Below are 22,184 nucleotides of genomic sequence, written 5' to 3' on the forward strand. Positions count from 1 at the left end.
AATTACAACTGTTTGTAAGTGTTTTCAGATGTTTTCATTCATTATGATGACATGCAGCATAAGTTTAGCGCACATCAGCTTAGTAAGCGCACTCGCTATGACTAGTATTTCAACATACCAAATTGTTTTATCACTTTCCAATTACTTTCCCATTTACATAGAACCTTTCCTCCACCAATGTGAAGGTTTTCAATTATTTTCATTCATTACGAGGGCATTTAGCGATATGCTAGCGCCTATTCACGTAGCAACCACGATCTCAAACACTCGTGTTTCATCATCTACTTTATTTATTCACTCCAATTATATTTTCCCACTTACATTACACACGTTTACACCCCTAGAATGCACTGTACATACTTACTGCCATTATTTATTCAAGTGAGCGTGAGAATATCGCCTGAAAATACCCTCGCAAGGAATGTTACGTCATACATAATACTCACACACTTATATACTAATTCACTCACACACTTATATACTAATTATTCACTTTATCACTTGCTGACTTTTATTTTGACTAATACGTGCCTTATTCATTCGACTAAGCGTCAGGAAATCTTATCTTTATAGACACGCTATGAATATTTGACTTAGAATATACATCATCATATACAATAATTTGAACTTATATTATACCCGTAAGAATGTCACATAATAAGAAATATATAATAAGGGGCCGTATTTGTTGCACTGAGCGACAGAATATCGCATCAAACAACCCTCTCTATGTAAGTTTCAACTTAGGGCAGATTTATATACTTACACCCAATGTTTTCACTTATGTTCTACCCGTAGGCACTTTATACTAATATTTGGCGATCCACATGACTGATATTTTCACAGAGCGTCTGTCTGTCGCATTTACCTCATAATTTCAGCGTCCTTTCGCATTCACACCATGCTAAAATTGCAGCAACGTGTGATATTCACTAAAACATGGGTGAATACACAGACCCACGTCACAATGCACGCACTCATAGCGGGTGTCTTTCCTCTGTGTCGTGAGTCTCACCTGGGAATTACTGCACACGTGACACCTGCGCTGGGGCCTAGGTCTGTTGGGCTGGGGAGGGATAGGAGTGGGGAAATGGCGGCCGGATATTCTCTGGGGAGTCTGGGTAATAGGGGCAGTGCGGGGGCGCTGTTGGGGCCTTTCAACAGCATACTTAGCAAAGATTTCTCTTGTGAGCTCCCTCACAAACCCTTCAAAGGTTTCCTGAACTCCTGTGGTCATGGCGTGAAGGTGGTGGCAATTCAGAGCAGTGATATCTAGCAAGTGAAAGAACAGTTTTTTATACCACTTCATCGTGGTCCTGGCACACTCTACCGTCGATATCATGGAGTCAGACTGGTCCACGAGGCGCATGTTTATATTGTAATCCATTACACACTCAGGTTTCCAAACACGACGCCTGCTCTCGCTATGGTAATCAACAGAATCAGTACGGTGCATCAAAGGGGCGGTGAACCGTGGACAAGAGGCTTACTTCTCTGTTGTGGTTCCACATTGTTGCAAGGATGTTGTTTGCTTTGAAGAAGACAACCTCACTCCTTGCAAGTTGCTGCCCTACCTTGACCATGTGACGCCGGTTCACCTTTATGGTTCCACAGACTCCCGTTTCATGTCTGTGAAGATAACGAGCGAGAAGAGTTGTCGAGGTAGAGAATGTGACCACGATGAAGGTAGTCTTGTATCATCGTCTTTACCACTGCTCCCGAAAGTCCTATACTTCGATCTTCTATTATGTCTGTCTGTGCACCGGTGTACAAGACTATGTCTTGCACGTATCCAGTCCTACAGTCACACATAACAAAGATCTTGAACCCAAAACGGTGCCTTTTGCTGGGTATATACTGTCTGAATGAAATATTGCCTCTCCACAACACGAGACTCTCGTCTATGACGAGAACTCTATAGGGATAGAATGAGGATCGAAAGGTTTGCCTGAGGTGATCAAAGACCAGCCTAATTCGCCTCATTTTGTCAGTGTTGTTTGCATTTGCAGGGTCATTAGTATCATAAAAATGGAGGCGACTTAGAATTTGTTGAAACCGATTATGGCTCATCACTTGACCAAATATGGGGGTAAACATAACAGGGTCCCTAGTCCAGTAAGCAGGAATTTTTTTTTTCTTATTATACCCATCAAAAGGACAAGGGCAAAAAATAAGAACATTTCTGGAATGGAGACAGGGCAATCATAAATCATAGAATGCCTACTCCTTGTTCCCAATCTTTCACTTTCTAGGCGCTGGGCTCTTGCAAACAGGTTTGTTTGAAAAACGATCTGATCTACAAAGGCCTCACTGAAAAACAGGTGGAAAAAATCCAACCTGCTTGAATTACAGTGAATACCTGGTGTAATGCAGCCAGATCGCCCTTGCTCAGTGAAGGGGTGAATGAGGGGAGAAAAATCACTCCCATCCTCCCAATCCCACGACACAAATCCCTCGTCCCCATCACCGCCTTCGTCTGGGTGGGGAGGAGATCCTGGTTGGGGAGGTTGGGGAGAAGGAGTACGGAGGGCTTCCCCACTGTCACTCCTCTTCCCTCTGCCTTTACCCTTTCCCTTTCCCTTACCCTTACGGCCTTGAAGAACATTAGGGGGCTGTGGGGATGAAATTGTTGAATATTGGGGAGCAGAAGACGTGCTGGGGAATGGTTCCTCCCCACCTTCCCCCTCCATTACCACACCACGTGCTCTTTCACGCAACCTTGCTCGACCACGTGTTAGGGGATATTGGGGAGCATAAGACGTGCTTTGGAGTGGTTCCTCCCCACCTTCCCCCCTCCCTCACAACCCCACGTGATAATGAACGCACCCGCACTGGCCCACGTGATCCACTCTGCCGCCTCACACTGCGTAGGGAGAGCAATGACTCACCCACCTCACTCTCACTTTCCCTAATCCCAGGAATTTCCATTTCACTCCCCACTCCCTCCACTTCACTTCGTACCTCCCCAAACAGAATGCTAGGCCCATACCTGCTTAGACGACGTGGTGTGCGCTCTGGGCCACGATGGGTAATCACCTCCCGTCCATACCACGTGGCAGCACGTCCCACGGCTCCATCCTCGTCCTCGTCCTCGTCCTTGACCTCGAATTCTGCTTCCAAGGCATGCTGGGGATAGGGATATGATATACCACGTGCCTTCTTTGCCTCCTGCCCCTCTCTAGCAGCACAGTAAGTCACGTACTGCCGCTTCCTGGGTGACGGAACTTCCTCGTCACTGCTGGTGGTTTCTTCCTCCTCTGGCTGCACATAATCCTTGTCCATCTCCTCGTCATCCAGTGGGGAATCACTGTCGCTGGTAAAGGTGTCCAGGGCGACTTGAATTTCGCTCTCTGAGAGACCTCTCTTAGCCATGTCTGAGCAGGACCGTGGCTACCAGGTGAGTGGACGAGTGGCGGGCTAGCGCGGGTCGCGCGGGGTCGCCGAGTGTCCCCGCCTGGTGGCAGGTAGGGGAAGGTCAGGCGAGGGTACGTACCGCAAATCAAGCGCGAAATTTGAAAATTGTCGAAATTATGCACATTGCAATTGCACGACGTACTGGTACGTCGCCGGGACTGGCAAATGCAAATTGTTGCAACGTACCCATACGTCGTCGGGACGGGGCGGGTTAAATATTTCTTGTAAGATATCAGAATTAAATTCTCCTCCATTATCCCTTATTAGTGCCTTTGGGGTAGTAAAGCGACATATTACATAATCTATTATTGCCTTTGTTACTGTCTCTGCTGCTTTATCTTTAATTGGGGAGAAAATTACATAACGGGAAAAATGATCCGTTGCTGCGAATAGGTATTGGTTATTATTGTATGATAATGTCATCTTGAGTAAATCAACCGCGACAACGTCCCATGGTTGATGTGGTACAGGGTAATTACCCATCGGTGCAGGTGTGATTGGGTTTCCCTTTGTGTTTTGCACATGATTCGCATCTGTCTATATGACTGTTTATATCTTTTCGCAATGATGGCCAGTAATGTAACAGCTGGGCTTGTTTGAATGTCCTATCCTTTCCAGGATGTCCTGCATGTGGGCTATCGTGTATCGTTTGTAATACTTGGGGTATCATGTCATCAGGTACTATCAATTGTTTATTATTTCTTCAGCACTTTGGTTGTCCTGGGTTGATCCTGTATAAGGCTTTACTGATTATTGTGAATTGTTCGAGTGGTACATGTAGTTTGGGTAATTGTATTTTATCTCCACTTTCTAACTTGTATATAACTTTAGACCATGTTGGATCAAGTCTTTGTGCTTTCGCGATTTCATCGTGGTTTGGGATGTCTCCTTTGAGATCTAATGCCGCGAAATGAAATGTCTTTGGGTTCCTAGATAATGTATCGGCTGCTAGATTCATTTTACCTTGTATATAATGAATATGGACATGTAGTTTTCGATTGTACATTTCCATCTTGCTCTCCTCCCAGAGAGGAGTGTTTCTTTAAACATACCCACTAGCGGTTTATGGTCGGTGAATAAGTGTATTTCGTAACCATATACCAAATCTCGAAACTTTTGTAGTGCAAAAACCACTGCAAGTGCCTCTAAGTCTGTAGTGCAATAATTTTTCTCTGCACCTTTTATTTGTCTGCTGGCTAATGCAATTGGTTGATTCTGTCCTCTTTTATCTTCTTGCATCAATACAGCCCCTAATCCTTTAACTGATGCATCTGTACAAATAATAAATGGTTTTGTGAAATCCGGATATGCTAAACATGGTGCATTTGTAAGTTTATTTTTTAATTTGTTAAATGATTGTTTTTGTTCTTCTCCCCATTGGAATATACTTCTTTTTTGAGTAGTTGGCATATAGGAAAGGCTATATGAGAGAATTGTTGTATGAATGATCTATAGTACCCAGCTAGACCTAAAAATTGTCTAACTTCATCATTCGTAGTGGGTTCAGGGAAGTCTCTCACTGCCTGTATTTTGTCATTGGTGGTGTGAATACCATTAGCACTTAATGTATGGCCTAAGAATTTTATTTCCTTAAAGCAAAATTTGCATTTAGAAAGGTTAATTTTTAAACCAGCATCACAAAGCATTTGTAAGAGTAGGTCTAATTTCTGGAGATGTTCTGTGATATCTTTCGTTGCGATGTTAATATCATCAAGATAAAGAAATATTCCTTGTCCTAAAATTCCGGACAATACGTAATTCATAAGACACTGGAATGTGCCCGGGGCTGTCTTCGGTCCCATGGACATTCTCCTGTACTGATAATATCCTGTATTAGTGGAAAAGACAGTATATTTCTGTGACTCCTGATGTGCTTGTATTTGATAGTATCCACTGAGCAAATCGATCGTGGAAAATACATTATTTTCTGGTCCAATATTCTGTAGGATGTCGCTTACCAATGGCATGGGAAATCTGTCCGGGATTGTGTGATTGTTTAGTTTACGGTAATCTACTACCGCACACATTTTTCCATTTTGTTTGGGCACGAAGAATAATGGAGCATTCCACGGGGAGACTGATGGCTCAATAATTCCAAGTTTTAACATTTCATCGACATACTGGTTTGCAAGTGTAGGTTGAGATTGAGGGATTCGATAGGCAGGTACGAAAATTGGTGGTGTATATGTGTGCAAATTAATCTTGTGATTAATCAGGTTAGTACACCCTAATTGTTCTCCGGGTAATGCTACGATATCCCTGTGTGTTTCTAACAGGGTTAACAAATCATTTTCTTCAGCAAATTCACCCGAGTGAATTAAATTCTCTTTTATGCTTTCTCTATCCTTAGATTTTATCTCACTTGTCACTCCAGCTAAAACTATTTCCATCACGGGGGGGAGGACATTTTTCAATATTAACTATACAAGTCCCCTTTTTCAACTTTATTTCCCCATTCATGTGATTAAATAGGAATATCTTAATTTGCTCATCGTCGTTCATCTGACATAATGCGTTTTCTACTGACAATCCATTTACTTCACGTAATTCTTCTAAGATAAGAACAGTACTATTCTATAATTTGCTCTTCATGGTAACTTTCATGTAGAAGTTAGGCGGTATAACTAAATCATTGGTGAGATGGGCGGGAAGAACTGATGAGACATTACAATTACTTGGGTTTCTAGTCCTGGAGGCTGGGGGGGGGGGTGAGTGGATCTATACACTCATCTGTTTGTGTATGTTTGTTTAGGCATTTAATATTACCAATTCTTTTTGGTTCTGTTTTACTAATCGGTGAGAACTCTTATGGTATTTCCTCTATGAATTCATTATGAAAGTCTATCCCATTCATTTGTTGGAGTAAAGTTATTTTCTCTGTTCTCAAGCATTTTAAGCCCAGTAACATATGAGATTTAATTGCTAAGTTTTCAACGATATAAAAAAAAAAAATGCAGAGATTGGTCTTGTAGTTTCTGTGAAGCTGATGTTTAACCGTATCATACCTTTTACTGCAATTTGTTTACCATCTACCGCATATAAGTCTAAATCAGATTCTTCCAGAAACGTTACTTTCTTCTTATTTCTAAAACTTCTCTCTATTTCCTCTTGTGTTATAAAGTTCACTGGAGAACCTGTCTAAAAGTAAGGAAACGTTTTGATCCTCACATACATCGGGTATCAAGATACACACATCCCAACATGCCTCCTATTTGAATTTTAGACTTGCTTTTCTTTACGTTTGTTCGTTTTTTGTCGTGACTTTGCCTTCTCCCAATTTAAAAATGGAAACTAATTTCTCTACTGTCTTGCAATTACTGGTCCAATGCCCTTGGCACCGCTGATGCCTACAGTAGAGATCGAATCCTTGTGTCTTTTGTTCGTCTTCTTTTGTTTTGATAAAGCATTCATTCTTTGTGTGTCCTGGTTTTGCACAATCGTAACATAGAATGGACCTATCTCCTGGCTGTGATCTGCGAGATGACTTCCCATATTTAGTGGTTTCTGTGGCGCGAGATCTGCTCGGACTGCGCGGAAATTTATGAGACTGCCTGTGGCCTGGTGTTTGGGATCGTTGCCTCAACTCATTTGTTTGCTCTGTCTGCTTTTGGGTTGTGATCAATTTTGTTCTCTGTTTGGGGTAGTTGTAGCTGTTTTCACAGCTGATACTGTCTCAGGCACACTCATTCTACTAGAATGTGATTGTGTTTCGATCACCCCTGCTTTGTTACACTGCATCTCTACCTCATTCATCAAGTCTAGTAAGCACATACCTGGGGTGTACGCGATCGTCTTGGCGATCTTGAGGGTCCTATCAGGTAATTTACACAAGGCAGCTACATAACCAATGATGTCTACAACAAGGTCTGGGGACATCTTTCCATCTCTTACCCCTCCCTGTAAAACAAATAACTCAGAGTCAAATGGCCACCCCGTAAGGGATTATGGCGTCTGGCACTAGATAGATAGATAGATAGTTATCCAGTTTGAGTTTTCTAAGGTAGCTAATAATGTTGTTTTGATGGTGGAGACATCAGCAGTTATTTCGCTGAGCCCATGATTTGTAGTGTTCTCCCTTACAAGATCTACAATCTTATGTAATTCTGGGAATATACCTGGCAAAAAGTTCATACCTCCAGAAAATTTCTTTAAAAATTCAGTTTTAAACTCATCATATGTCTTAGCTCGGAGAAGCTTATCAGACTTAAGCAAGTCCCCTGCCGGGCACCTTTCCTAATTAAACCAAGAGGAAAAAATAGCAATTTTCTCTTGTTCATCTGTTATGTGCCTTTTTACGAAGATCTGCTCGCAATGATTGATCAATGAAATAACATCAATAAAATCTTTTTCTGTCCCAGAGAAATTTTGGGCAGTTTTATCCTCATGATAAACGTAAACATGAGGTGGGGATGTTTGATCTCTGGTAATTGGTTGCGTTATTCATTTTCTCTGGTTGCTTTGTTAATGTAACGTGGACTTGTTTATCGTCGTGTGAGGGAATAGTGGAATAGGTTTTCCCTGAATGATGAACTCTGTTAAGTACATTTTCATAGGTATGAAAGGCAGAGACAAAGTCCTCACTCGCTACATCAGAGGGGGTTTGCCAATCGTCATCATTATCATCTAGAATTGAGATATTTGTTTCTCTGTCTTTAGTTTGCGGTGAATTTTGTAGGGTGGGTGTGTTGCCCTGGTGCTTCCCCAATTGTGTATCTGCAGTGGGCACTAACTGTGTATCATTTGTTACTAACACGGGTGGATGTGAAAATATTTCTGTCATATCTATCTATCTATCTATTGCCAGACGCCTCAATCCCGTTTGGGGTGGCCACAAACAAATCGCCTCCAAGTCGCCCTGTCCCCCGCCATTTCACTACCCTGCTCCCAACTCACACCCCCCTCTCTCATATACCTCTCCACCCCATCCCTCCATCTCATCCTCGGTCTCCCCCTCCCTCTTCCACCCTCCACCTCGCTCACATACACTCTCTTCGTCAGTCTTTCACCCTCCATCCTCTCCACATGGCCAAACCACCTCAGTGTGTTCCTCACAACGCTTCCTATCACATCCACATCAACACCACAACGCTCCTTTATATCCTCATTCGTCAGCCTGTCTCTCCACGTGACTCCACAAGCTCCTCTTAAATAACTCATTTCCACTGCTCTCACTCTTGACTTGTGTCCTTCCAACAACGTCCAAGCTTCACTTCCGTACGTTAGAGTTGGTATCACAATACTGTCATGTAGTAACTTTTTTACTTCCATGCTCACTTCCCTGTTTCTTATCACTGCTTTCAAGGAACCAGCAACCTTTCTTCCCTGCTGTACCCTTTCAAGCACTTCACCCTCAAACCTCCATCCTTACTCATCACACTACCCAAATACTTAAACGTACTCACATTTTCCAATTCCTCACCATCCAACCTCGCTATACATTCACTGACTTCACCTCTCTCAAAGACCATCACTTTACTCTTCCCTACATTCACCTTTAGGTTCCGTTTCTTACACACTCTCTCAAACTCATCCACCAAGCCTTGCAGCTCCCCTTCATCTTCACTCAACAACACAGTATCATCTGCAAACAACAGTACAGGGAGTTTCCAAACACTATCCTCTCTCACCAGGGCCACTCCAACATCCACTACCCTACCTTGTACCTCTTTTATTACCCCATCCATGTACAGATTGAACAACCATGGAGACATGACACATCCCTGTTTCAAACCAACTTTCAAAGAGAAAAATTCACTTAGTTCACCATCCACACGCACTGCAGCCTTAGCACCATCATACATACTCTTCACAGCATTCAACAACTTCCCATCTACTCCATATATTCTTAACACTTTCCACAATCCTTGTCTATCCACCCTGTCATATGCTTTCTCCAAATCCATGAAAGCCGCATACAACTTCTTTCCCTTCTCTAGAAACTTTTCCACTAAAGATCTAAGAATGAATATCTGATCTACACAACCTCTTCCCTTCCTAAAGCCTCCTGTTCTTCTCCAACTAATTTCTCTGTTCTTTCTCTAACTCTGTCTATAAGTATCCTACCATACACTTTTCCTATTATACTAAGAAGACAAATGCCCCTATGATTACCACACACTTCTTTTTCCCCTTTTCCTTTGTACAAGGGAATAATTATACCTGACTTCCAATCCTCCGGGACTCTACCTTCCTCCCAGGCCAATCTGCACATCTTCCACATCCATTCTACTACTATCTCTCCCCCATGCTTCAGCATCTCACCACACACTCCATCAATTCCTGGGGCTTTCCCCGATTTAACTTTCTTCATTGCTTCCACAACCTCTATCCTACTGATTTCTACCTGTCTTCTCACCTCCCTCCTTCTCCCAGCCATTCCCCAGCCACTTATACTCGCATCACTTCCATCCTCTACGTTCAACAATTCCTTAAAGTGTTCTCTCCATCTGCTCACTTTTTCTCCCTTCTCCACTAGTAATCTACCATGTTTATCTTTCACTCCCCTGCTAACTTCACTTCCACCCTGTCTTACTCAGCTAAAAGGAACTCATGTTGCTTAGGTATGGTGTTATGAAATACGTCTTTTGTTTATATCCTAACTAAATAGGTGAGTAAATGAGTTGTAATGAATGATAGATAGTGAGTGTATAAATGTATTTATAAAAATAAGTAAAGGAGGTGATTGTACCTAATTTAAAGCACTGAGAAGAAATCACTAAGTATAATTACACTCACTTGATGCAGAGGCATGTTGACAGCAAATGTCGATCTCGGAAGATAAATTCAGAGTTGATGAAAAATCTCCCTCTCGATAATTCTAGGGCTGTGTTGATGGACGATATTACTCCAGAAATTCCATGGCTTGATGATTTCAGTGTTGATTGTATTGGTTAAGAGCTGTAGTCATAGGGGAACCTCACCATAGAACGTCTAATTCCCACTCATTACTGTTTGAAATAAATGAGTATGAGTAGGAGCTATGTGAATAAGAATGAGTAATGAGCAGTGGGTGAGAAGTGCCTGGTGTCAGTCACACGTTGATTGACGTGGCGTCGTCTCAACAAACACGCATGAGGACGTCATCTCAGCAGATTCACATGGTGACTTCGGCTTCCCACACTGGTAGCTGTGGTTAGTAAATGAGTAGCGATGAGTCACCTGAGTGAGGAAAGGTGAGTACGATGCGTTATAAATGTGGCTCTGGTATTTGCCGCATCATCTTGACCTCTGTGAACCTGCGTCAGCGGTGAAGGTAGGGGGGCAGTAAGAGAGAGCCTTGGGAATCTAGTGCTTGTTGCTTTGTTCTTGCTTTTCGTTTACATGTTTTTTTTTTATTCTACTTGCTGAGACTTGAAGTTGTGTGAAGAAGTTTATAGAGTTGTCTTGTAGGTTTGTTATTTGTACTTAGTCGTAGAGCTTATTGATCCTCACTCATAACTTGTTGTTGTTACCATATGCTTGAATGTGTTTCATTGATTGTAGAAATGATGGTTCATAGGCATAGAGCCGATCGTTACTGCCACCATTTATTACATGTGACTCTTTGGACTTGTAATATGTAAATCTTGAGTTTTGGTTAAAGTTATAGTGCTAATCGAAGAGCAGGAGGAGTTAAAGATGAATACAGGGAGTTGATCTTGATTTATTATCTTCAAAGAAAGTCTAAGTTGAGCAGTGTATGTATTACATGGGGACTTAATTTACTAAGTCTCGTCGGACCCCTCTTCTTATTTGGTCTCTCCACTACCTGTCGATTCTATGGCCAGCCCCTTTCTCACATCTGGTTCCTACATTCTCGTTTAGCAGGGGTCGTGTCACGTGGACTATACTGTCGTGGAAGTTTCTAAAACTCTGTATGTCTGTGTGTATGTACTGCTTCCCATGCACTTCTAGCATTCCTTCACTTAAGAGTTGCAAGCTCATTTCCTTTTTGGTTGATTCTTGCTGATACACTTCGTATCTCACACCCTGGCTTGGTGCTTCTATCTATCTATCTATCTATGAGTTGTATTATTGTAATATGGAGTCCTGACAGGTGATGGTGATGGTGGGGGTGGTGGTGATGATGGTGGTGGTGATGGTTGTGTAATGGTGGTGGTGATGGTCTATCTTGATAATGGTGGTGCTGGTGGTCGTGATGTTAATTATGATGATGATGATGATGATGATGATGATGACGATGATGTAGATGAGAATGAAGTTGATGTCAATGACGATTCTTCATTTTAAAGGTTATTCAGAAACTTTATTATTTTCCCCTAAATTAGTAAAGTTTAATCTATCTGTCACACATATTTAACCCACCATGTACCAGTGCCATTTTAAAACGGTCTGACATAATGCTGCGGCCAGTGCCAGTCCGTTTTAAAATGGTCTAAAATGTAAAACTTCAATGTGACCGCATTTTTCAAGATTCGCTGGTAAAAATTGGCAGGCATGTAAGGTAACTGTTCCTCTACCATCCCTCAGGCTGTCAAGGCATACACTCACTCACTACCCCCATCACGCTCGCTCTGCCTCACTCTGCCTTTGTGCCTCACCCAGTGCTGTACATAGTGAAGGAAGTTTGTAAATATTTTCATGTAAGTGTAAGTTGTAAATATTTTCTTGTAAGTGTAAGGACTATATAGTGAAGTCAAGTTGTAAATACCTTCTTCTAAGTGCCAGGACTGTACTGTAGGTAATGAAGTCAGGTTGTACATATCTTCAAGTAAGTGTAAGATAATGCATTCACAGTGATAAACACACGCATACATACAAAGGGAATTTTAACATACAAGACAATAGGCAGAAAGAAAATGGGAAGGGAGAGTGTGAAATTTTATCACTATTATCTCACACACACACCCATGCTGGCGAAGTACACATTCTGTCTCTCTTACAAATAGAACTTCTTTCTTTCTTTCTTTGCATACACTTTTTCTTACGTCCCTTTATCGTTGATTTTTTTTTTTTATGTAGAGAAATTCAGTGAAGTCATTTGGATGAGGAAAGAATGAGGGGAAGAAATAAAGTGTGGTAGTATGTGAGGGAAAGGAAGACTGACTAGGAGAGAGAGAGAGAGAGAGAGAGAGAGAAAGATGAAAATCATTCCTGCCGGAAGAGATTACAGATGCTGCCTCTCCGAATATAAACAATTTCGTAGGAGGAGACAGTGGGCATTGGTGCAGTGGTTAGCAGATCTACCTCGCAACTGATAGAACCCAAGAGCAATTTTCGTCCTGGTCAGACTCTTGGACAAAGGTTGTTTCCTCCTTTGTACCTATTCAGTCAGCAGTACAATTAGGGACCTAGATGTAACGTTGACTGATGTAGGACTTTTTTCTAGGGGAAAAATTGGACTTTGGAAGTACTGACTGCCTTTATAAGCCTCGTGTGGTCGGTGAGCCGTAATTTATTCGTTATAATAATAATAATAATAATAATAATAATAATAATAATAATAACTTTAAATTTTTTTATTTATACTACTACTACTACTACTACTACTATTTCTATTTTCTCCTTTTTCTTCTCTCTCATCTACCTATTATTATTATTATTATTATTATTATTATTATTATTATTATTATTATTCCTTTACTTCATCATCTTCATTTTTCTTTTTTTCTTTTTTCTCCATTTTCTTCTTCTCCGTCTCTCCCTTCTTCCTCATTTTCTTCTTTTAATGTGAATTTTTCCTCCCCGTTTTCTTCTCCCTCCTCCTCCTCCTCCTCCTCCTCCTCCCCCTCCACTCCAAGCCACATTACCTGTTACGTGAACAAATAACGACTTCCCAAATAAGAAAAGTCAACACAGATTAAAAAAATAAATAAATAAAGACAATATAGAAGCAAATCGTGAAAAAAAAATCTTTTTTTACAAAGGGTGACCAGATGAGGGAAAAACCAATGAAATAAAAAATAATACACCATATAAGAAATGCAGGAAAGCGAGGAATAAAACAACTTCTCAGAGCTATTGTTATATGACAAGTTGTACATGGATTGGATGGGGGAAAGAGAGAGAGAGAGAGAGAGAGAGAGAGAGAGAGAGAGAGAGAGAGACAGACAGACAGACAGACAGACAGACAGACTGACAGACACAGACAGATAGACAGACAGAAATGTAGACAGGTAGAAAGATAAATAGAGAGACAGACAGACAAACAGACAGACAACAGACAGACAGACAGACAGACAGAAATATAGTCAGGTAGAAAGATAGAGAGAGAGAGAGAGAGAGAGAGAGAGGGGGGGGAGGGAGGGGAGGGAGGGAGGAAGAAATACAAATTGGAAAAACGAAAAAAATAAACATTCTTGCTTGGAATGGCTGCTCAAGAAAAAAAAGGGATGAAAATTTGTGAAGAATAGGTCTGCTGAAAAAAATGAAATAAAAGATACCCAGGCATACACACTGTCTTGCATACACGGGCACAAGTACGCACACATGAACACAGAGGCTCGTACATACATAAACACAGTGCTAGAAAGCGTCTGGAAACAGATTACACACACACACACACACACACACACACACACACACACACACACACACACGGTATAGGGTCAGCATGCACGTAACTCATTTCATATGCTTGTCCTCAGTACTGGATCGAACACTGGTCTGTTTTTTTATATATATATTACTACTACCATAACTTTTACTACTATTACTTCTACTATTACTACTACTCCTGCAACTGTATTACTACTACTACTACTACTACTGTATTGCTTCTACTACTACTACTACTACTACTACTACTGTTACCACTATTACTACTACTACTACTACTAGTAGTAGTAGCACTTCTACTACTACTTCTATTTTTTTTTTTTTAACTTTTGTGGAAGATGCTGGTGACAATCATCCACTCACTTGATGTAGTGCTGCCTACTTCTTCCTTCAGATTTGTCATCCTCTTTCGTGTGCCATCCTGTCTTCCCCCGTCTTCCTTTCATTCCTGAAATTTTTTGTTACTCCTCTTTCCACTTCAGGGATCTCTGTCATTTACAACGCTGGGTGGTAACCATATAACTAGATAACGAGGTAATGTGGAGCCTACCACAGTACCCCTGTTAACTGGTTGGAGCGATGCAAATGTGGCGTCCATCCAGGAACCAAATCCTCTCACTTTTCCCGCAAGGCAGCTATGTAATATGAGAGAGAGAGAGAGAGAGAGAGAGAGAGAGAGAGAGAGAGAGAGAGAGAGAGAGAGAGAGAGAGAGAGAGAGAGAGAGAGAGAGAGAGAGAGAGAGAGAGAGAGAGAGAGAGAGAGAGAGAGAGAGAGAGAGAGAGAATCTAACACAGAACCTCTAAACAACTTCCTCTTTCTTTGACCGACTAAGAAAAAATGAATTTGACATGGAGTGGAGGTGAGTTGGGGCGAGAAGAAGGAAAGAACAAGTGGTGAGGGAGTCTGGCAGGCGGGCAGTGAGGGTTGACATATTGTCACAATGGATTTTGCGTTGATAGCTGGTGAGGTAGAGAAGTGGAGGGGGGAGAGAAGGAGAGGAAAAAAGGGAGGAAGGTGGGGAGAGGATAGTGTGAGGGAGAACGAGTGTGGAGGAAGGAAGTTGGGAAGGAGATAAATAGATAGTTAAATACTGCAGATAGATAGACAGACAGACAGACACACGGAGAAACAAACAGGCAGTAGGACGGACGGACGGATGAACGGAGAGAGAGAGAGAGAGAGAGAGAAGTAGGAGATACATACATAAATACGGGTACATATATGCATACATAGACTAATAAATAATTAGCTACGGACAAATAGACTGATAAATAATTAGATACGGACAAATAGAGAGGTAGATGGCAAGATCGAGACAGATAGATAGGTAGATAGACAGAAAGACAATTAGACAGGTAAATAAATAAACAGATAAAGAAAGGAAAATCACCTAATTGTGTGTGTCCTCACCTTGCGTTGGACACAGAACCCCATAATAAATTGCATATAATGTATCGATAATTTTGTCCTCTGTCTTTTTGCATATCGGGAGAAGTAATGATGGTGATTAAAAGCCAGCATCTCTCTCTCTCTCTCTCTCTCTCTCTCTCTCTCTCTCTCTCATAGTAATCCACCCACCTCGCTTACGTTCAGTATAAATTGGCTCAACCGGATATCACCTCGCATGAAATGATTGGGCATATGGACTGGCTGTAGGAATGATTGGATAAATGGATTATCTTTAACACTGTAGGGTTTATTGAACGCTGAAGGATATTACAGTAAGCCTGTCTATAGTATTAGTAAGGTAGAGGAGATTTAAAAGGTTATTGATACAGAGTTTGGTCAATATTGTACCCTGTTTATGTGGAAAAGATGTGTGCCTTTCCGTTTACCTATTTTCTCTCTCTCTCTCTCTCTCTCTCTCTAATGCCACCAGCCAAAAATATAGGTCAATTTTCACAGGTTAATAATTTTCAAAGGACGATGGTATTTCCACGTTATAAAATTATTCCATACAATCTCTGGCCATGACAGCTTCGAAACGCCTGTCAGATTATTATAGACTACATACTGTATACCAGCCTAATATTTTATGGCAGCAACAGTAGTCGTAGTAGTAGTAGTAGTAATAGTTGCAAATGACAATGGTGGGAGTAGTAGTAATGGTAGTACTTGTGGATGGATGTGGTGGTGGATGTCGTGATAGTAGTTGTAGCAGGAGTAGTAGTAATGGTGGTAGTGGTGGTGGATGCAGTGGTGGTAGTAGTGGTAGTAGTAGTAGTAACTGCTGTTGTTGTACTATGGCAGTAATAGTAGCAGTAGTACAGTAGTGATGGTGGTTGTGGTGACGTTGGTAGAAGCAGTAGTAGTAGTAGCAGTAGTAGTAGTAGTTGAAGTAGGCTCGTAGATTAAGGGCAGAGGAGCATGCTAGTCAAGAAGAAATGCTGTGGAAAGGCCACAGAGCCATAGCACAATCATTTTTCGTGCACCAAGCTACGTGAGAAAGGTTGATTATGGAGAAAATCATGGCCAGGTAGAGTAAAAGCTACGGACTGTTAGCCACGAAGAAGTGCTTGTATACTCACTCCTAGGGAAATAAAAACTCACCTGAAGTTAGCAAAAATATAGACAGTAATTAGTCATTCAAGTATAGAAATGGTGAAAAATATAGCATCTTTTTTACTTGTTTTTCTTTCTCTCTTGATATTCTGCAGAAAAAGAAGACAAAAGATAAATATAATTGACTGGCACTCCGTATCGAAATTGTGAAATAGATAGGATATTTATTATTTAATTTGTTTTTCTTCTGTTCATTTCTCTGTCTATCTATCTATCTATCGCCACACGCCATAATCCGTAAGGGGTGGCCGTCCGTTTGTCTTTGAGTTAGTTTTTTTACGGGGAGAGGCACTAACCCTCCGCGAACCCACTTGTTGGCACGTAGGGAACAAGTATGCGTTGGTTATATGGTTACCACCCAGCGTCGTAAATTATTTCCTGGCTTACAGGAAACCATTAGGCTTGTCACTGAATATAGAGCCACCAAAAAAGGAAAGAAGAGCAATAAAAAGTGACAGGAATGGAGGGACAATAGGAAGAGAGGAGGGCAGACAGAATAAGAATGATAAAGGTGAAGGGAAAAGTAGACAGAACAACATCAAGTGAGTGAATGTTGGTCTTCAATATATATATATATATATATATATATATATATATATATATATATATATATATATATATATATATATATATATATATATATATATATATATATATATTGGGGTGTTTTTTCCATCCTCTTTTCATCTTCTGTAAAAAGAAAAAAAAAGGATGAATTGCCACTCTCAGGTGGCTAACGGGGTCGAACCAGGTAACCATCGTCGTTTCCTTGCCCCAGATTGGCCACATTCACGCCTAACGAGCCAGTTGTCCCGCTTAACAATGCTTTTATCACCATCCTGCAAATCACCTCCCTTATGCCCTCCTGTCTATCTGTGTGGCTCTCTGTTTGTCTGTCTGTCTCTATCTGTCTGTCTTTCTGTTTATGTGTTAACTTTTCTGTCTTTGTTTGTCTCACTGTCTATCTATCTATCTATCCCTACCTGCCTTTCTGTCTCTCTGTCTGTCTGTCTGCATCAATCAGTGTCTGTCTATCTATATCTTTTTATCTGCCTATATATCCATCTCACTCTCTCTCTCTCTCTCTCTCTCTCTCTCTCTCTCACACACACACACACACACACACACACACACACACACACACACACCAAACGAGCCGACTGTCCCTGTCAACGATGCTTCTCTCATCCCGTCCCTCATATCGTTCTCCTTCCCCCAGGGGTCGCCGCCACCCATTTCAGGGATTTCTCTCTCTCTCTCTCTCTCTCTCTCTCTCTCTATGTGCGTGTGTGTGTGTGTGTGTGTGTGAATTACGGAAACTTCCGCGTTGAATTTTCTGTAATAATTTTGCTCTCCAACATTACTCCTTCCTGCCATCCTTCCTTTTCATAACCCTTTCCTCCTCCTTCTCTTCCTCCTCCTCCTCCTCCTTCTCATCCTCATGCCTTTTCTTCGACCAATAATTCCTTTCTATTTCGTTCGGAATAGTGGTACCTTTTTTCCTGTTTCTTAGCCTTTACCTTACACACAGTAGTTAAATTTTAAGTGCCAAGTTTTAAACATATAAGACATATTACCTTTAGTACAAAATGCCTAGTGTTACCTGTGCTTCCTACTAGGTATGTGTACTTCTGTAAATTACTTCCTTAGAGGTCTTCCCAACCCCACTCCCGTCCCCCATTTCCTCCTTTCAAAATCTTTCTTTAAACCACGTTTCCTCCTTCTCTCCTATTTTTTTTTATCCTGTCGTTCTCTCCACTTCTCTTCTTCCAACGCCTTCGTTTCCACATGTTCCCTCCTTCTATTTAATTTCTCTATCCCATCGTTTTCTCCTCTTCTCTCCTTCCACGCTGACCCTTTTTACATCTTCCATCCTCTTCTATGCTTCTTCTGCCCTATCGATTTTCCAGTTCCCTTCACTCAACCCCTTGCTTTAACATAGCCAACCCCATTGTACTTCCTCAATTCCCCTTTCTCTCCTCTCTCCACTACTTCTACCTAACGTGCTCTATCCCCCATCTCTCCATCCCTACTCCTTCTCTCAGTCCTACTATAAAGAACATCACCAAAAAACATTGGGGAAATAATCACGTCAGTGCCAGACCACAAATGAGACCAGCAGGTGAGTTAATGGGATTGAGGTAAAACTAAACAGGTGAGGGATTGACACACACACACACCCACACACACACACACACACACACACACACACACACACACACGCACTGGGTTTCACGTAATTAGCAGGTGAAGTTATGCATCGGTGGTTGAGTCTCTGTCACTGGGTCCTCATTGGCTGTGTGTGTGTGTGTGTGTGTGTGTGTGTGTTGTGCTGGGCTGATGTGTGTTGTGTTGTAAGGACTATGTGTTTGAGTTTTATACATATATATTTTATTACAGTTTGAGTGTAATTTTCCACACATCTCTCTGCTCTGGTCCTATTTTTATGTCTCTATCTACCTATCAGTAAGCTGTCTATCTATCTATTTGTCTGTCAGCTATGTATCTATCTATATATCAATCTGTCTATCCATCTGTCTATCTATTCTTCCCTGCAGACTAATTAAGGTATAATTGTCCAGGTAAGGTACTCACAGACATGCCACTCACACCTGGTCGCGTAATTAGTGATTGTGATTGATCTTGACTAGGAAACTGTCTGGTTTGTGTGTGTGTGTGTGTGTGTGTGTGTGTGTGTGTGTGTGTGTGTGTGTGTGTGTGTGTGTGTGTGTGTGTGTGAGAGAGAGAGAGAGAGAGAGAGAGAGAGAGAGAGAGAGAGTTCTAAACACAAATACAAAAGAAATGTGTGGTGTGTCAGTGTGTGATGTGGCAGTGTGTGGTGTGGCAGTGTGTGGTGTGGCAGTGTGAGGTGTGGCAGTGTGTGGTGTGCCAGTGTGAGGTGTGGCAGTGTCTGGTGTTGCAGTGTGTTGTGTGGCAGTGTGTGGTGTGGTGGTGTGTGGTGTGGCAGTGTTTGGTGCGGCAGTGAGTGATGTGGCAGTGTTTGGTGTGGCAGCGTGTGGTGTGGCAGTGGGTGTGTAAGGTGTGGCAGTATGAGGTGTGGCAGTGTGTGGTGTGGCAGTGTTTGATGTGGCAGTGTGTGGTTTGGCAGTGTGTGGTGTGGCAGTGTGTCGTGTGGCACTATGTGTGTAGTGTGGCTGTGTGGTGTGACAGTGTGAGGTGTGGCAGTTCGAGTTTCATCAGTATAAATATTTGTTTGCGCATAATTCCTTTTTACAAGTAACCTATTAACTCATACATCTGCTGAATTACGAAGAACATCGTTATTAATATATATTTTTCATTTCTTTGCCCCTGTGTAGATATTCAGTAACAAAACAATAACACTTCTTTAATGATGGTTAATATCCGTTTGAATGATACGAGTTAGTAGTATCTTCATAAAAATATTTGTCAACTTAAGAAAACCAGGAAGAATCTGGAGTAATATTCCTTAATCTTTTTTTTGTCTCTGTCAATAACTTCTTGTTCTTAAATTATCATGTGTCATGAAGCGATTTCTGTGTGTGTGTGTGTGTGTGTGTGTGTGTGTGCGTGTGTGTGTGTGTTTAAAACTTATGGGCTGGTTTACCAGTTGGCTTTCTTTTCTTCAATTTTGTTTGAAATTACCGAATTTCATATAATAATTGATCGTTATGAAGCGAAATATTGACGATGTAAATAATTTCCGCCCTTAAAATTTTTCGGAACACAATGATGGTATTAATTATTGTCACGAATCAAATTCACGACATTTCCCTTTTGTGAGAAATCACAAACTATTAGTGGAAAACTCACTGTGTATCGCTCAGTTAACCGTTTCTCTCTCCATTTCGGTGGTATACTTTTCAAAACATTCGTCACTGTTTCAAAAGTGACCGATCTAATGCACGTCACTAAGTGCTCTACTGAGCGATACTAGTGTTTCTTTATTGTTTGCCCCTGCTTGCCTCAACCGTTAGCCACGCCCTCTACCGGTGGTCTGTGCGTTCTACCACACGCATCGTTTGAATAGTCAGTCCAGTGTCTGCTTGTGACGGAGAGAGGTTCTGTGCTCCAGAAGTGAGAGGTCAACCCAGACTCCACTAGACTACAGTTCTCCAGACTCCCACCCTTCGTTGGTGATACACCGCATTCATTGACCAGTATTTCTTTTCGTTTTCCTAGACTTAAGAGCTTAGTTAAGGTGTTTTTCCTAGGCGTAAGAATTTAGCTTTTGAGTGAGTGAGTGAGTGCGATCTCATTAATTTGATTTTGAAATGTAACGTTAAATTTATTTTGTAATCAATAAATTTAACAGTTCTTTTTCTTGAGCTTAATGTAATGTAAACTTGTGTTTCATTTTTCTGCAATTAAGCTTATTTCTCTTGTAGCTCCTAGCTTGCATAAACGTTTGCTATTCATAACTGGTACTTAGGCCAGTCTCGTGTATTAAGCTTAAAATCCGTTGTGCCTCCTAGGAGTTAAGCATCAGCAAGAACCTGATACTATTATTAGTATTAGTTATTTTTTGTCGGGGGTGAAGTAACTTTCTCCAGAGGCTAACAGTACTAATAAACAGCAATTGAGTAATTAGTCTCTGCTGTGTACTGTTGAGAAAGTTTATAAATTCTCGTTCTTAGAGAATCGTGTGAAGCAAGCCAGTGTAAAGTAATCGTTGCTTGATTTAGTAAGACAATCATTGTCCCTGCTCTTCAATATTATTGAACATTATTATCATTTAAATAATATTTGCATTTATTTTAAAAACCCCGTGACAATTGGCGACCTCATTCCAGGATATTAACTCCTAGCTCTAAAGCTATTCACGAGATAGTACTCACTCGTTCATATTTAGGTATTTATCATTAAAGTTTATAGGCACAAGTTTACTGGTGGTTACCGTTAATTTAGTAAGTGAATTTTTGCTTTATTGATCGATAGAGTACTTAACTTTATTTAGTTCTTTATTCTCGGTAACGCCAGACGATTTTATTCGCTCCTGGGTTCACGCCGTACCCATTGTGTTAATTATTGAGTCTTCTCAGTTATTTGCATTTTTGCTTTATTCTTTTCCAGTTAACTAGATAAGACTGGTCACCACTAGCTTGTGTCTGTATTCTTTACTTGTGTTTATTAGCATTCGTTTGCGAAGCAGTCAGTACTCAGTTTCGGCTTGCTTAGTAAATTAGCGTCATGGCTACCACCATATTTTTACAGGAAGCCAAAGATATGGGTCTTACAGACCCAGCTGAAATTAAAGAGTACATACTCTCACGGCATAATATGGACCAGCAGCGCGAGAATGATGCCCGTGAAGAGCGTAAGATTCAGCGCGAATACGAGCGAGAACAGCGTGAGGAACGCAAAAAGGAGCGCGAATACGAGCGAGAACAGCGCGAACACGAGCAGAAACTGCGCGAACACGAGCTGAAACTGCGCGAACACGAGCAAAAACAACGCGAACTCGAGCTAGTACAAGAGCGAGAACAACGCGAATACGAGCGTGAACAACGAGACAGAGAACGAGAACACGAATGTGCCGAGCGAGAAGCACGCGAAAAACATGAACTTGAAGTGCTGAAGCTCAAGCGAGATTCCTTGGCTTCAGACACATCTGGTGCAGTTGGTCAAAGCTCCACGAGCGTTCTCCCTGCACATGTCCTGGTGACCCCACGCATCAAGCTTCCTTCATACAAGGAAGGTGAGCGAATCGAGCCGTACATAGCTCATT

Source organism: Coenobita brevimanus, chromosome 104 (assembly GCF_032717465.1).
Source record: "Coenobita brevimanus isolate Jiangsu-jjx chromosome 104, ASM3271746v2, whole genome shotgun sequence".
Taxonomy (NCBI): Eukaryota; Metazoa; Arthropoda; class Malacostraca; order Decapoda; family Coenobitidae; genus Coenobita; species Coenobita brevimanus.